Below are 17,768 nucleotides of genomic sequence, written 5' to 3' on the forward strand. Positions count from 1 at the left end.
AAGAAGAAGAAGAAGAAGAAGAAGAAGAAGAAGAAGAAGAAGAAGAAAAGTCACCAGGAGGAAATTTACCATGAGAGCAGAGAGATACACAGCAGAAGGCCAAGGCAAGACTAGACGGCAGGCAAACAGGCACATGGCTAGGAGGGAGCCAGAATAACATATCTAGGTTAGAATAGATTAATATCTGCCCAGTTATAGAGCTTAAAGCTTGTTGAATAAGTCTAATAGGTCTCTGTCTCAATTTGGGAGCTAGGGCATGTATTAGAAAAGGCCCTACTAATACCATAATTCAACATTTGTCATCTAACATAGGGCACCAAACGTTGAATTATTTTATTAGCAGTCAGATCCCTGTGAGTTCAAGGCCAGCTTGCTCTACATAATGGATTCTAGGTGGGCCTAGGAAACATGGTGACACACTGTCTCAAAATAAATAAATAATTTAACTTGGGTTTGGTGAAATGACTCAGTGGGTAAAAAGTACTTGAGGCAAAATCTGATGAACTGAGTTCAGTTGCCAGCACCCATGTGGTAGAGAACTAAGTCTCACAAGTTGTTCTCTGACCTCCACATAATCACACACACACACACACACACACACACACACACACTCACACACACACACCCACACACACTCATACACACACACACACACTCACACACACACGAATGTACACACAAAAACAAATGTAACAATAAATTTTAATTGTACTTATCTACAAAAATGTTTTGTACTTTTATAGACAAAATTTTATAAGTAATGAAATATTAAGGAATGTGAACTATTTAAATGGCAGAGTTTTCTAAATTGTCATATTATCGATAAAATGCCTTTTTTTCCAAGTAACAGAGTTTTCTAAATTGTCATATTATCGATAAAATGCTTTTTTTTTTTTTCAAGTAACAGAGGTACAAAACACGATTATGGCTATACAACAAAACATTAAACTAATTTGATTTTATTTTCCATCTAGGTTGTGATATCAAAGTAAGCAGCGCTCAGAACTCATCACGGAGGAACACCACTCTAGTTTGTTTTCTGTTGCCATGACAAACCCTAGGACCAAACGCAGCTTGGGGAAGAAAGTGGGTCATTAATCACCTTTCTTACAGCCACCTGCCTAAGGACGGCCCTGAGCACAGTGAACTGGGCCCTCCCCTATCAGTTACCAGGCAAGAAAATGCAGACATGCACACAGGCCAATATGATGACAACAATATCTCAGTTGAGGGTTCCTCTGTCCAGGTGTGTCAAGTTGACAATCAAGATTAGACAACATAGCGCCCAAAGGCTGACCCCTGAAAAGGAGTGTTCCTGAGCTGATGAGCAGGACATTGGGAGAAAGCAAGCAGCCTCCTAGAGCAGCAGTCTGGGCTCCTGCCTTCCTGGAGGCCCTCTCTGTGGTCCGTGAATATTTTGAGGACCTCAGCATCTTCCCCATTAGCAAATTTTGTCTCTAATTCTACTGCTCTTCTGATTTTGCCCATTTGCAAGAGGGAGGCTAACCTAGAGAGCTTTGAGCAGTCTCAGGAACCTTAGATTGACAGATGGGAGGAGACAGTCCAGGGGTTGCCCTATCTACCAGGTCTGCTTCTTGGATCCAACAACTAATTGTGTTCTTCTGGTAGAAGAAAACCAGAAAGTAGAAGTTTTGTTTTGTTTTGTTGCCTGCTTGTGAAGTCAGACCACCGGATGTGGGGTATTATAAAGATGGCAATCTTTGATACTTAGTTCTTATCAACACAGAAAAAAAAATGACTGATGTTATAAACGACTTCAAATAAGTTAAATGTCAACACATCTCTGATGCTATGTGTCTTTTTTAAAACAGAAAAGGAAATCTTGTTCCAAGGAATATAATTTAAGAGGCTCAGAGAGGTGTCTAATAGGGGTGGAGAGATGGCACAGCTGTTAAAGGCGAGGCTCACAACCAAAAATATTGAGAGGTGACTAATGTTTGCAATTGTATAAATAACAAGGCAAATCAGAATAGCAAAATGGAGAACTATCATCAGAATGCTGCCCTGGAATTTGAAATGTATTGAGGGTGGCCTTGAGTCTTTGATCCTCCTGCCTTCACTTCCCCAGTGCTATGATTACAGCCATGAGCCACCATGCACCCTGTTTCGAAGTTCTGGGATCAACCCCAGGGTCTCACGCAAACTAGGCAAGCTCTCTACTGCTGAGCTACATTGCCAGGTCTTTTCAGGGATTTCTGTGTGTTCTAGTTATGAGGGCTTTTTTTGTTCCTACCAAAAAGAAAGACAGAATAGAACAGAAGGGAGAGAAAAGACATAAGAAAAAAGGAGAGAGGGAGGATAAAGACATAATTTAAACCCCAAGCTTGATGATCCATGTCTTGTATCTAAAGCTTGATGTCTTCACCAAGCTCTTTGTAAAGTGTCAGAGGACAGTGAATTAGCAAAGTGGAGGAACACCAAGCAAGTCAAAGCCAGAAACCACAGGACAGAAAACAGCCATGCCTTGCCCTGTCCAAGGTTGAAGTAAAGCCATGAACCTGTCCATGAGGGACCCTGAGAGCTAGCTTTTGCCTAACATGCTGGAGGATTCCTTCCCCAGCATCAGAAACGGTTGCCAGGGAACCACCTCTTTGCCACCTGTGTGAGCCACTAATGCAGCTCTGCCCATGTGGTCTCCTCTGCCCATTTCCACCTTTTGCTTTCACCATTTTTCACTCTGTCTAGCCAAGATGTCTTTGGATGTCTTCTGTTTAGTGTTCATGGAGCCTTTTGACTGTGTGTGCTCATCTTTCTCACAATGTGAGCATTCCTCACACATTTTCAAATAAGTTTTCTGCCCCAGTCATGTCCCCCTCCCTTGGGACTCCAGCAAGATGCTTGCTAAGCTCGGCATGCTACTGGAGCTCTGCTCTTCTAACTGGATCATTAAGTCAATGTTTCTTCAAATTTGTCAACTTTTTCCTCTGCTCTCTCAACCTTGCTAATGATTTTCTCCATTTATTTTTTCAATTTGTGACAGGATTTTGCTATATAATCCAAGCTAGCCTTAAATTCAACCCTCCTGTCTCAGTCCCCTTAGTGCTTGAATTTTTTTTTTGTCTGTTTATTTTGTTTTCTTTTGAGACAAGGCCTCATGTAGCCCAAGGTAACCTTACCATGTAGCCGAGGATGACCTTGAATTCCTCCTGATCCTCCTACCTTCCCCTCCAGGGTGCTATGATTATAGAGTAAACCACTGTACCTGGCTGGTGTTTCTAATAGTTCTATTTCTCTGCTGAGAACATTGGTTCCTCTGTTAATTTCAAGAACCTTTATATTAGTTTGAGGTAATCCCCTACTTTATATCCATTCACTCACAAAATTAGATTTATCCCTAAAAATCCATGTCCAAGATTTTCCAAATACTCTACTGCTTCCAAGGACCTTTTCCTTCTGGCTTAAAAAAAAAAAAAAAAAAGGAAGAAAGAAAGAAAGAAAGAAAGAAAGAAAGAAAGAAAGAAAGAAAGAAAGAAAGAAAAGAAAAAGAAAATAAGTCCAGCTTTATATGCTAAAGAAGCTCCAACTCAGGGTAAACCAAAAAGTGAGAAAGAGATCTGGGCATGCAGCTTAATGTTCTTAGTATTCTAGAGGCTCTGGGTTCCATTTCATGCTGAGAGAAGAACTGAGAAGGGGAAATCCTCACAAGAGCCTCTCCACACTCTTTCCTCTGGAGCCCCTCTGACAGATGTGAAAACGCTGGTCCATGTCCGGCTTCCAGGAGGATGGAGAAAATAAGAGGGAAGAAGATAGGGGAAGAAGGAGAGGGAAGAGAGAAAAAGCCAGCTGTGACGACTCTTACCCTTAATCCCAGAGAGCAGGTGACTTAAAGCAGGAGGATTGCTATAGTTTTGAGGTCAGTCTGAGCTCTACAGTAAGTTCTAAAAGGTTCTCCCAAACTTTTCTGCTTTCGTGGTTTTTCCTTTTTTGCCCCTAAAAGGTTCTGTTCTTTGTGTCTACTGAGCAGTCCTGTAACTTGGAATGAAATCTGGAAATCTGGAAGATCAAGAAGCAAAAAGCCAAAACCCAAACTCAGCCACAAAGGCCAGAAAAATCACCATTGTTATGATCACCCCACAAGGAGGGAATGAGTTCAAAGAATCCAGAATTAGTCTGCCATTCCAGGAAGTCACCACCATTGTGCTTTTGGTTCACATTTTGAATTTCCTCTTCAGACTGCCTTATTTAGTTTTCCTATCTTGAATTGCCAGGTAGCTGGGTATTGCATTATATACAGAAACTGTTATTTGTACAAAGTAGGAGCCAAGGTTAAACATACGGTGTGATTACCTGTATGCAAAAATATATGTAGTTACATACAGTACTTTTTAAAAAGACCGTAAAACCCAAATTACCGTCATGATTACTACGGACTGGCGGGATTATGGTTCCCCCCTGTTTTCTATGTGCTAACTGTTCTGCAGCACACCTCCCTCATCTTCTTCTAAATCTCCGATTAGCTGAGCCCTTTTTGAAGGAGCATGTTCTTTACAACCACTGGAAACCATTAAACCCGGCCAGAGCTGCTTTCAATAGCAAGAAACAGAAATCGCCAAGGTAGTGCCTCAAACAATAATGGAGGATATTTTCTCCCATAATAAAGAGCCCCAGGAAAGCCACAGCTGGCCGACTTTAGGTCATCACCTGCCATCCTTCGCCTGGGCCTTGGACTCAAGCTCTCTCTCCTCATGTTGGGACAATGGCTGCAGTGGTTCCAGATGTAACTTCCAGACACCACAACACTCAGTGGCTAAAAGTAGCCCTCTCCTTTTCGCACTATTTATTTAGCATTATATCTCATCACAAATGTCAGAAAAACTACAATAGCGGCTGGAGTATGGTTTCTTTTCTGCTGTGTGATATCCATGGTGTCCACTCCCCAAACCATCATGAACCCAGGTGACTGGTTGCTCTACTCCCAGAAATCACATCCACCTTCCATGTAGCAACATGAGAAAAGGAGGAGTAGGCAAAGGGCATGTGCCAGCTACCCCAGGAGGAGCTTTACATACTGTGTCTGCTTTTGCTGCAGGGGCCCAAACATATGTGTGAGTTGAGACATGCATTCGGTGTTGTGCGTGCTCTTGTGTCCCTGTGACTTAATTCTAGTGGGCAGCCACAGATAGTCATGCCATATTCATATAGCTCTCAACTGTCTGATGCCACTAGCAGATCCCTCTTACCATCATTGCATCTACGTGTATGCCTAGGGCAACCGTAATGAAGAAAGGGCCATGGAAACAGCTTATGCTTATGTTATATTGTGGGGTTGGGCTAGCCTCTCCTGAAGCACATGGATTCCAGGAATAGGGCCCATGCTGCATGACATCAGCATTCTTAGGAAGGAAGAAGACAGATGAGGCAGTGTCCCACAGTCGTTTGTAGGAAGGCCAACTGTACTCCCTTTGTATGGAAAACAGCTCTCCAGGTACCTGATTCCATCAGGTGTCAATGTTTATCTCCATGTAGTCTCATTTCTCTATGGTTGCCCAAATCAGTGTGGATTTCCTGTATCATAAGAGAAAGGCCAAGGGGAAGCAATTGGAATACTCACCCCAAATCTGTTTACTGCCACCACATACTCAGTCTCTTCTACTTCATTCAAATCAAATTTATTTGTATCCAAAAGGAATAAATTGATACATTTTCCGGCAAAAAAGAAAAACAATAAAAAACAAAAACAAAAAACATAGCTGTCCCTCACTAGGGTTGACTAAGAAGAGTATGACAGAAAAACAAGCAAGAAGTTAGAATGTTTTGTTTAGTTATTTGTATGCTTTTTGTGGCCTACGTCTTTTCTAAAGATGGAAATCAAGCATACAAAAAGGAAAAAAAAAACAGATTTAGGGAGCAGTAGTGAATGGAAGAGGCAGTAAGGGTGTGGATGGGGCACAGGAGAGGAGCTGTGTGCTTCTGTCACTATTGTGTTGCTATGGTAACGAAGCGAAACTGGGCTGGTTGAACTCTGTGAATTTGCTATAAAAGAAGGAGCAGATATGTGCCAGCCAGATGACAAGAGGAGTCTGTAGTGAACCAAAGGGACCGTCTGCTTAGACGTCAAGTGAAACTTCATTGCCACCTCTCTAAGACTTCCTGTTGTTGGGACATCTGCTGAAAAGGACTCCAGGGATTTACACAGTAATTATGACATTTCCTCCCATAAACTGATGGTGAATGAAAAATTCAGTTACAAAGTGCATGTTTCCTATAGAGGGAAAAAGAAACACACACACACACACACACACACACTCATACACACACACACACACACACACACTCCCAAGAACACAGCAGCAGATGATGAAAAAGCTTCCTATCTGTCAACTCTGAAACTCTTCAGTCTTTCCACTCATGTGTTTTTGCTGAGGCAGCTTATTATTGGACGCCAGATGTTGGAGTTGGATTCGGTTTGCCACTGTTTCTCACTAGGATTTCCAGGGAGAAAAAAACTTAGATACTTTGTCATAGTCCATTTAGTACCTAGGCTGTCCTTGATACATTGTAGCTACCCAGCACGAAGCACTACCTTGGTCTGTCTCAATCCCAAGAACTCTGGTGAGCAAGGTTAATAATCATTTGTTGCCTTGACCCCTACGGTATTACTCAACTGTTAGAGATGTTGGATTTGGGTGCCTTCTACCAGGGTCTCACAAGGAAACATATACTGCTTTTTTAATGGCTTTCAAAGAGAAAATAGATAATATAAAGTTTATAGAACATGTATTCATCTGTTTAGTCTGACTCTGGAAGTGTCACATACCCTAAAACCCACAGATGGGGTGAATTACAGCAAATTCATTCATTGAGAACAGAAGATGGTTCTGCATCCTGGAATCTCAGAGGATGCGGAAATTAGCACGGAAGTGGTGAAGACAGCTGTACAATGAGGAAAGCTATCATTATGGAATTTTCTTTCTTTCGACAATGGAGAATTACACATTTTCAGGGTATGGCTGAGAATGAGTTCTTAGTTACAAGACGATGGGTGGTAGGGAAATGGGGAGGTTGACTGTTTTGCATAGCACTTTGCAACTTTGGAGAGCAATTCTTCAGAATAAATGGTCTGTGAGGAGACAGTGCATCCACTGGACCTCAGGGGTGGGTGTGTCATCGTGTCTGCAAGGCCACCAGAATTCCTCCACAAGACTTTCCAATGCTTATTTGGGAAGTGGGTTGAAGAGGCGATTCTTCTCAGGGCTGAGGTATGAGGTTCCGGGACCAGGCTTCCTATGGTCTTTTAAGAGGAAATTCCAGCTTTCCTTTTTAAGGCCTCTTAACAGAGCCTTATGCAACAGAGAGACAGGTGGGAAAAGAGGTGTGTGGATTAATTTAGGTGCCCATGGGCATAGAATCAAACAAAACAGGAAACTCAAAGGGCTGGATAGTTGAGGTATAAACTCTCTTCATGGTGGACTGGGAAGGCAAGGGACATAGGCAGTTTCAGAACAGAAGAAAAACTTTCAGAGAAAAATGTGTGGACCCAAAAAACAGACAATGGCCTGGGTTTGAGTTCCCTGGATCTTGGGTGACCTGTGGCATCTTCAGCCTCTTGCACTTCCACATGAGTTTAATTTGGATTAAATTTAGCAAAATTTTAGTGAAAGGACCAGAGGAAGTGTTGCCGCCAAGCAGGTAAGGGAATTTGAGAGACAGCCCTCCCTGTACTCGCTGCTCTCCAAGGCCTGTCAGCTTTAAACCCCGTCCTAATTAGGGTTACCATTGCTTTGATTAAAGCACCATGACCAAAGCAACTTGAGGAGGAAAAAGGTTTATTCTTCCACATCACTGTTCAGGACAGGAACTCAAACAGGGCAGGAGCCTGGAGGGAGGAGATGATGTAAAGGCCATGGAGAGATGCGTTTGCTTACTGGCTTGCTCTTCATGGATTGCTCAACCTGCTTTCTTACAGAACCCAGGACCATCAGCCTAGGGGTATTCTGACCCATAGTGGGATGGGCCTTCCCCCATCAATCACTAATTCAGAAATTGCCCTATAGGCTTGCCTACGGCCAGTTCTTATGGAGGTATTTTCTCAGTTGAGGTTTCCTCCTTTCAAACGACTCTAGCTTGTGTCAGGTTGACATAAAATAAGCTGGCACAAACGCAAAGCCGCATATTTTGGAGTATAAATTTTGAGGCCCAGTGTCCCCAAACCAGAATGCCTGTAGATCCCTCCACACAAATTCCTCGTTAATCACCGATGCAACCCTCACCTTCCTCACCTTCCCCACCCAGCCTGGCTTGTCAACGACACTGGCCCCCAAGCCTGATAGTCTAGAGCTCCTATGCATTACAATGTGCCTCATCCAGACACAACGAGGCACAGACCTCTCGTTTTACTTAGTTCTCCTCTCTTGAGCACAAGATCTTCCCTCTTCTTGTCAGCCTTCAGGCTGTTCGATCTATTCTCTCCCTCTCTCAACTCTCTGGATAGGAGATTTGTTTTTCCTTTAACTGTTCAAACATCAACAATTTGAACCTGTTTTATTTGTTTGTTTTCTCCCTCTAAGCCACTTCAGGACACATTCCTGTCACACTGGGGACACGCAAGCCTCTGGCAGCCATGCTAACAGCTTACTGTTTGCCAGAATCTTCTTCCTTCAAGGTGCCACCTTGCCAGCTCTGCCTGATATCTTCTGGACAGAATCTCTCGGCTAACAGAACACTTGCTGCCCTGTCCTGTGCTTAGCTGCCTGTCAGGTTTCACCACTAAATTGCGAATTTTTAAATGGAAGATATTTTAATCAGATTCCATTTTGCATCTCATTGCCTGCTTTGAGCCGGAGACACAGTACACCCCAACCAGCACCTATTGAAGGACAAATAAAAGGATGAAGAAGTTCAGCCAGCATATGTCTCTGACTGTGAGCCTGCTCCCATCTTGCACAATAATCATTCTATGAAGCGCTCTTTGTTATATCCTATCTTGTGCAAACATTAAGTCCTCATAAAAATGTATTTACCATCAAAGATTCTGGAAAAAAAAAAACTGCCAAATGTCTTCCTTTTGAAAGATGAAGGAATTTAGGCCCAGAGGTTAATGCACATAGGCTCACACAGGTTAGGTTTGATCTTGGGGCAGGTGGAATGTGAGCTTGGGCTCTTGGCTTCTGATTGGTAGCCCATAACTGCTACATAAAAGCTTCTGAACTGGTTTCCATGGTAAATGGCTAATGTGCCTCAAAACACTTCCAACTGGACATTTTCCCCCCCTTACAAAATGGTTTTACTGTGAATTTCAGGCGGTGGAACTGTAGATTTTAGTTTTCGCTGGCCTCTCTCCTTCATATGCTTCTGGTAGAGTGAACTCGGGCTCTGAGAAGGAATTCACTTGCTTGGATTATGTTTCCTCCTTGTGCATTTTAACAAAACCCAGGCCACATGAACCACACAGTACCTCGGCATTTCATATTGGAGTTGTTATGGTACAGGCCCATAATGGAAAAGACGCAGCCAAGGCAAGGTCTCCTCTCAACTTTCAAAGTGAGCTTGCTTTGCTTCCATTTCATCTCTCCACAAAGTTTCCTCTCAGTGTGTGTCTCTCGCTAACGTGCTTACTGCTTGGAGATATTTACACACACTTAGCAACTTAGCTTGACCATGTATTCCTTTAGTAATAGATATCAGCCAGTCTATTAGCTATTTGATTTATTTTAATTACTGCAAATAGAATACAATTAATTGGCTTTTAAACAATTTTTAAGTATTTTATAGGTGGCCAATATGTTTATCAAATCCTTGCCTTTTATTGCCTCAGAAGTTTTAATGTCTTTTCTTGTGATGTTACCACATACCTAAAGACTAACAACTACAGTTGGGAGCTGGAGAGATGGCTCAGTGGTTATGAGCCCTGGCTGCTCTTCCAGAGGACCCAGGTTCAATTCCCAGCACCATCACCCACATGGTGGCTCACATCTGTCTGTAATAAATCCAGGGGATCTGATGGCTTTTACACAGATGTACATGCAGACAAAACACCAATGAATATAAAGCAAATTAACAACATCTAAAGTCACAAGCCTGCACATGGTGGGGAGAAAGTGAACCTGGGGATGGAGATTTTTTTTTTCAGCTTCTAGGCTACAAGGTTTAATTGTGAGCCCCAGCCTGCATGTCATTCTCATGTGTGTAAGACATGTGAATGTGTGGTATTTTAAGGTCGGAATAGCATCAGGTATGAAGGAAGCAGCCTGTGAACACATTGCTAACAAAAGTCTAATCGAGATAATTACATATCCAGGCATCTCCTTTTCCTGTCAGGCATTTTTCATGTATTTACACTGACTGAAGAGATGCTCCAGTTACATACAAGTCATGGCAAGGGAGTGTAGCTCAGTTGGTAGGGGTTTGCCTAATATGAACAAAAAAGTGGATTCAATTCCCAGCCCCACATACAACCAGGCATGGTAGTGCATGTCTGTAATCCTGGCACTTGGGATGTGAATGCAGGAGGATTAGAAGGTCAAGGCCATCCTCAGGAACCGAGCAAGTCTGCCATCAGTCTGTATTAGGAGAAATCCAGTCTCAAAAAGTAAATAAAATAAATTATCAAAGCTGAATCAATGTCTTGCACACTTGTTATTGAAGAATATTTAAAATGCCAGGCGATGATCCTGACTTTTATAGTGACTCACTGGGAAGAAATGTTTGCAGCACTGTAGCCTTAAACTCCCTGATGTCCTGCAGAGATCTGAGCAGCCTCACGGAATCCTTTCCCTGTACCCATCCCGCCATCCTTTTCTGTAGGCTCCCAGGATGCCTGTCCAGCCTCAACATTCCAGTAGGGGGCGCTGTTGTCTAATGCAAGCGCTTGAGTTCATTCTAAACCTTGCTCTTTTCCAAGATTTAATCTGTTTAAATGGATAGTGGTTATTTGTTCTTAAGTTCACTATGAATTTACTCTCACGTGCAATACACTGAAGTGCTATATGGTTTCTTTTGCTGCACTGATTAACATAATTTTCCCCAAAATGTGTTCTGAATAGGAAGCAATCTTCTTCAGGAGCATGAATAATAATTTCGTTGTTTTTAAAACAAGAAAATACTTGATGACTTTTAAAAATATATATGAAGTGAATTTTGATGAAGTTGGTCCTGAAATTAATCTGATACTTTTGGAGAAATTGAATATACAAATTCTGCCTTGAATTTTTATTTTATTTTTCTAAGCTAGGATAGATGCATTCTATTTGCATTTTTGAGCCTGAGTGATTTTAATTCCATATTTATTGCCCAAGGCTAAGAGGAGCATTTACTTTGTTTTCCCTGATACAATTATTCTTTTCAGATACTACATGAACCATGAACCATAATATTATATTGCTTGCTAATATGTTTTGGCAAAAGTATTAGTATTTAAAGTATTTACATGAAAACACAATACATTATTGTAATGACTTTCTCAACTGAGCACATTGTTGCCATGAAGCAATCACCTTTATTTTAATACAAGTAAAATTCATGAAATGTTTCTCAATTAGCTGAACAACGTTTCCAAATGAACTAGCAAAGAAAAACACTGCCTCTTCCGCTCAAGCCAGCTGATTTGCCTGTTTAGGAGAGAAACAAGGAGAAGGGTTTACTTTTAATAAGCAATGCTGACTCCTGGGGGATTAGGTATGGTTCGGATACATTCAGTTTCTCTGTGGTTCATTTCTAAATAATATTAGATTTGAAAGAAAAAGCCTTTGAAGCAAATGTTTATGCTCAAGACTTTCTCTAAAGGTATTCAGTATACATATATGTATGTGTAGCATAATATATCTATGAGGGATATAATGTACATATGTTAGGCATATGTGCGTATACACTAGATATATACATATATGGAACTCTAATTGTATTTTTTACAACATTCTTCCATTCTACAATTATTCTAAAAAGAGGAGTTTACTTTGAAGAAAGGGTGTTTAAGACCAGTTCTGCTTCACACCCTGACAGATTTCATATGTTTGAAGCTGATCTTCATATGAAGGATGTGTGAAGGCTGGTGAGCATATGCTGGTCTCTGTCACTTTTCTATTGCTTCGATAAAATACCATGACCGAGGCAACTTAGACAAAACAGAATTTATTTGGGCTTATGGCACCAGAGCGATGAGAGTCCTTGGTGGCAGAGCAGAGGCATGGCAGCTGGAGCTGGGAGCTCAGAGTTCACATCTTGAACCACAAGCAGGATGTAGGAAGAGCACACTGAGGATGGCACCTGGCTGTGAAACCTCAAAGTCCACCCTCAGTGACGTCACTCCTCCAACAAGGCCACACTCCCTAATCTTCCGCAAACAGCACCACCAACTGGGTACCAAGGATTCAAATAACCAATACTATGAGGGATATTCTCATTCAAACCACTACAGGCTGGAGCTGTGGGTATGTTTTTTATTTATTCCTTGGCAGGTTACACGTGTGTGTATGTGTCTGTCTGTCTGTCTATCTCCATGTACCTGATATATACAGAGGTCAGAAGACAACTTGCAGGACTTGGTCTTCACCATTTACCATGTGGGTCTGGAGATGGAGCTCTGGTCCCCGGGCTCGGCGTTGGAGCTATCGATCCATCTCACCAGCCCCTATTCTTTTGCAATTTCCTACATGTACACAATTTACCTTGATCTGTCCACCTCCCACCCCCAGGTACTCCCAACACATGTTCCTCCCACATTCACGCTGTTTTACTTTTCTCTGCAGCCAGCTGAGTCCAGTGAGTGCACACGTGCGGGACGTGAAGCCATCAGCAGCCTACCAGCAGCCACACCCCCAAAGAAAGATGATGCCCTCCTCTTCCAGTGACACCAATTGCCGGCGCTCTTCAGCTCGCGATGAGGCCTCTTCGGCTCCTTCCCTGTCCAGGATGGAATGTTGACTGTCTTGATCAGCTTGTTGTGCAGCTGACCACAGATGCCGTGAGTTCATGAGTGCAACAGCCATATCATGTCCAGAAACAGGAATTCGTCCTCCTCTCCATCCTTTAATGCTTACATTCTTTCTGGACCCTCTTCCAAGTGGTCAGAACTGTGGTTTTGCCATGATTTAGGTTTGTTGGGTTTTTTTTTGTTTGTTTGGTTTTTGGTTTTTCTAGATAAGGTTTCTCTGTGTAGCCTTGGCTGTCCTGGACTCACTTTGTAGACCAGGCTGACCTCGAACTCGCAGAGATCTGCCTGTCTCTGCCTCCCCAAGTGCTGGGATTAGGCATGTGCCAGTATGCCCAGCTCCTATTGCATTTTGAACATGTGCAATATTGTCTAGTGGATTTTGGGTTTTCTTAATTAGCTTTCCCTTCCCTTTTATGTGGATGAAGGCGTTTCTGCTCTAGTTTCATGAAAATAAACACCTACAAGCAAATTTTGAGGATCTTGAATCTCTGCATATGTCACTCAAATAGAGTTTCAATTGAGGTTATGCCAGACTGCGTTTGCTTCTGCCCCTGGGGTGTCCAGACACTGTTACGCAATGTTATGAAGTTTAGTTGGGCAGGTGGTTAGCGTGATTTTGATATGGCGGGGAGTGCAAGGGGTTGGGGAGCCTTCTGGGAGGGTTTTTAGTGAGACAGCTCTCCTTTATTGGGGAGGAATAAAGACGATATAAACCTTGGGGAAATGGTAGAGGTTTTCCAGGGTGAACACACACCACTGGTGGGGGGGAGGTGAGGTGCTGCGACCGCTTCATTTGCATGAAGAGGAATTCCAGGTGCTAGCTGGACATGTCCTTATAAGGAAGTAGAAAGTTTTAGCCTGAAACCTGGCCACCAGGCTGCCTAACTGCCTTAAGGATGGCAGAGGTGGGGGTTGCAAGGCTACATGCACCAGGACATGCAGGCCCAGAACAGGAGGGAAGGGTCTATCCTTATTCCTCAAGATGAGATTTTTGGGGTTTGGACCTCACTCTTGCTCTGGGCTGGCTCCCTAGGGCACAAGGCTCGCCCCACAACTCCTCCTTTTGTTTTATAAAGGGAGGTGTCATCATAGTCATCAGCCTCTATGTTGAGAACAGTTTGGTACTGAACCAGAACCTGATTGGCAGGTTTCATTTCTGCAACCCTACTTATTAGTCATTTTAAAAATCGGATGAGGCAGGGTGCCAGGAGGGAAGAGGTCTCCAATGGCCAATATGGGGCCAAGGAGGGGACAAAGCCAAGCTACAAGAGGGTTTGGGTACAATGGTGTAGGGACACATAGCATGACCAGAGATTTCACTGAAGATCTTTTGAGCATTTGTATGTTTTCTTCCGCCAACCCAGATCCATTGCTATAGAAGCAACATTCCTTCCCCAAAACAATGCAACTCCCCTCCTGTTCAGCAGTTAGTAAGTCCAGAGCTCTCCAGTTTTGGAGAACAACCCCTGCTAGGGAGGTAATCTGTCACTCAAGGGACGCAAAACTGTCCTCATCACCTGGTCAAGCTTGTCCTGGAAGCCACTGGCCAGATGGTGTGTTTAGACAAGGGCTGCTCCAGCAACTCCCATGGTGCCCAGTGAGACAGTCTGATGCGCAGAGGGATGAAGGTCTCTTGTCTTTTGGTCTCCTCCCAGCTGTAAATCGAGTTCTTCAGGCTCATAGAGATAAACCTGGGGAACAATCATTCTGAGGGTGCAGAAACCTTGAGAAGGGGAGTTAATGCAGGAACCAGCACTGTCATTGCACCAGAGAAGGGGGAGGTTAGCATGTAGACTTGGTGACAATGATGACATAGGAACATGTAGGATGGGATCTTGAAGACAGCGCTTCAGGGCAAAAGGGGAGGGATATGTTGAAGGAAGGAATGTTGTAACTTTCATGTGGATCCATGGGATTCATGAAGCAAGATGTTAATGAAAACAGTGGCCAGTAGGGCCGGGAGAGGGAAGCACAGAAGAAGCGTCGAGAGAAGCTGGGTTGTGTGGTAGGGGAAGGGAGCCCGCTGTACGTGGGACGTACTGTAGCCTGGAGAGCATGGCTTGAACCTCCTTCTGAGTTTATTCTCTTGTTGAAGAATGTTAAGGTGGGTAAAGACTGATGTGGAGGCAGGGACAAGCTGGCAAGAGACCTGGAGCTAGCCTATGGTGTATTAACACAGCCGTTAGAAGAGAGCTTACCCACGACTCACTGTTCATCCCATGGACCGCTGTCGGGAGGCTGAAAATGAGTTTTAAGGTTGTGGAGTCAATTTGGCATCCCGGTGACTGTGCCCTCCACATACGGAGGCCTCCCGGAGGCCTCCCGGAGGCAGCTGCCCATGTTGCCTTAAGGAAAGCAGGGTAGGGCTAGGCATAGCGGTCTCCTATGGCTGTTGGCAGAGAAAGAGCAGGGAGGAGTTGAGGTCTTGTGAGCAGAAGGCCTGGTGGTTATGCCCGATGCTTGGAGGGCACAAAGACACACCTGGTCCTAATGTCCCCCACCCCATGGCTGTGTTGCTTGCTGTGCTCCCACGGAGAGAGCTCCCTGGCCAAAGAGTACATCAAATCTCCATGGATGTCATCCCAGGCCTGTTTTCACTCCCTGGAGAAGCTTTCAATGTGTTTAATAGAAAATATAAAATTATATTAGTTTACAGCTTATTTCTGTTAAATGCCACTACTTAAGAACACAGGCCTTTAATTAGGTTGACTGATACCGGAAGCAAACCTATGTATGGCAGCATGCTTCAGGGGATTTCTCAAGAGTAAGATCAAGTAGATTGGGATCTTGGCAGCTGTTATCAATAATAATTCTGTTTTTATTATTTAGTAATTATAGACTGCATTTGAGAAAAGGTAAACGTATGAGCTAGTTGGCTTATTTCATGTGGACCTTAGCAATTTTAGTTCCAAATGGCAAAATGTTAGTTTCATATTATGCATAGTGATCGAAGGTTAGGACTCTAAAATTCCAATTATCTTCCCTTTCTTTTTTCTATCGTCTTCTGTCCCCACAAGAAATGTGATGTAGTTTTGAGACTTGGTTGTTTATATCTAACCTATTTTATAAAATATATTTATTTATTATGTATCCAATGTTTTGCCTGCATGTGTGCCTGTGTGTCATTATGCCAGATCTCATTATAGTTGGCTGTGAGCCACTATGTGGTTGCTGGGATTTGAACTCAGGACCTTTGGAAGAGCAGCCAGTGCTCTTAACCTCTGAGTCATCTCTCCAGCCCTATCTAATATATTTTTACCTTTGAAAAATTTCATTCTTTCCATTATTTTCTGAGTTCTGAAATGTCATGTTTATGAGCCTAGTGTATTTTTATTTGTTGTGATGACATGGCCAGGGCCTCTGGAATGTGAAAAATCTTCATGAATCTTTTTTGAAAGAGGGTTCTGTGTCTTCCAGGCGTGCCTAGAACCCGTTATGCAGCCAAGGTTGGCTGGGAAGTCATGATTGTCCTGCCTCTGCCTCCTGGCGCTGGCTTGTAGCTGTGGGCTGCCACACCTGACGCCCACGAATGGCTTTGCTGTTGGTCAGCAGAGCTCCTTTCCCTGGTCATGCTGTAATTCCGATGTTGGGTCACCTGGCGTTGCCTCTATAATATTTAGTGATTACTGTCCTCCCCCTCTTTCTTTCTACCCCTTTGACATTATCTGGCTCTAAGGCCTACACTGGCCTTGAGTTCTCCCCCTGTCGGCCCCTACTTCCCAAGTGCTGGGATTATAGAAGCATGTGCTAACTGGGGCTGCTTTGTGCTCTGATTTCAAAAGGGTTTGCCAAATTTTCTTCTCTTTTACTTCTTGCATTTTTCTATTAGACACTTAATTTTTTTATGTTTCTTTTTTACATTTTCCTGGATGCCCATGCTAATAAGTTCCCATTTCAGGAACTTTGTGTCTAATGCTGGTTCTGATAATAGCATTTCTCCTCCTGTCATGTTTTCATCCTCTTCTGTGTTCTTTGTTTCCTCCAAGTTGAAACTTGTTGGGGTTTTTTTTGCTTGTTTGTTTTTTGTTTTGTTTTTAGCTTTTTTGGACCTAATATTTTTTTCTGTTGGAGGTTTTTCTTAGATACCTCAGATTTCTTGGTTTCTTGACTGGTCCAGAGTAGCTTAAAAGCGTGGAGGATTCTATGTTTTGCATGAGTGGCTGGCCTGGCCATATTATGAGAACTCCCGATACATCAATATCCCTAGATATTTCCTCTAGGCTGATTTAGATTGTCAAGGAGGCAAATTTGTATTTCCCGAGTGGTGTGGACTTCACTGTCTGCTTCCAGGAACCAGATGCAAGAAGGACGATGGCAAGCGGGGACATTTATCTGTGGACGTGTTTCACACAGTCTTCTTTTCAAGACAGCATCCACTCCTCTAACAGTGCCGGGAGCTACCCTGAGTCTACCCATCATTCCAAACATCCCTTCTTCCTCTTTTTACGAGAAGTGGGCCCAGTTTTCACCAGGTAAGAGTGACTGGGGTTTATGGAGCTCCAATTACACCTTTAGCAATTTTACTAATGGCCTTGCTGTTTTCGGCTTCATCTTCCTATACATTTGCACAAACGCTGGGGTCATCAACCCCAGAGGTTTCAGGAATGTGATTGTGAGGATTGTGCTGCTCACCATGCTGTACCCTTCTCCCCTGCTCTAGCGGGTGAGATGGCAGCTGTCCCTTACAGTATTTATTTGTTTACTTATTAACTTCCTGTGGTTGTAGGTATCAAACCAAAGGCCCTGAGTGTGCACTCCATCTAAGCTGTATCCCAAGTCATCTGCTCCAACAACAGCAACAGCAACAAAACTAACATCATAATTACAACAGCAAAAACAAACCCAAACTAAAATGAAACCTTCCCTGCTGCTTCTGTGT

Source organism: Psammomys obesus, unplaced genomic scaffold (genome assembly GCF_907164565.1).
Source record: "Psammomys obesus unplaced genomic scaffold, mPsaObe1.curated_primary_1811, whole genome shotgun sequence".
Lineage (NCBI taxonomy): Eukaryota > Metazoa > Chordata > Mammalia > Rodentia > Muridae > Psammomys > Psammomys obesus.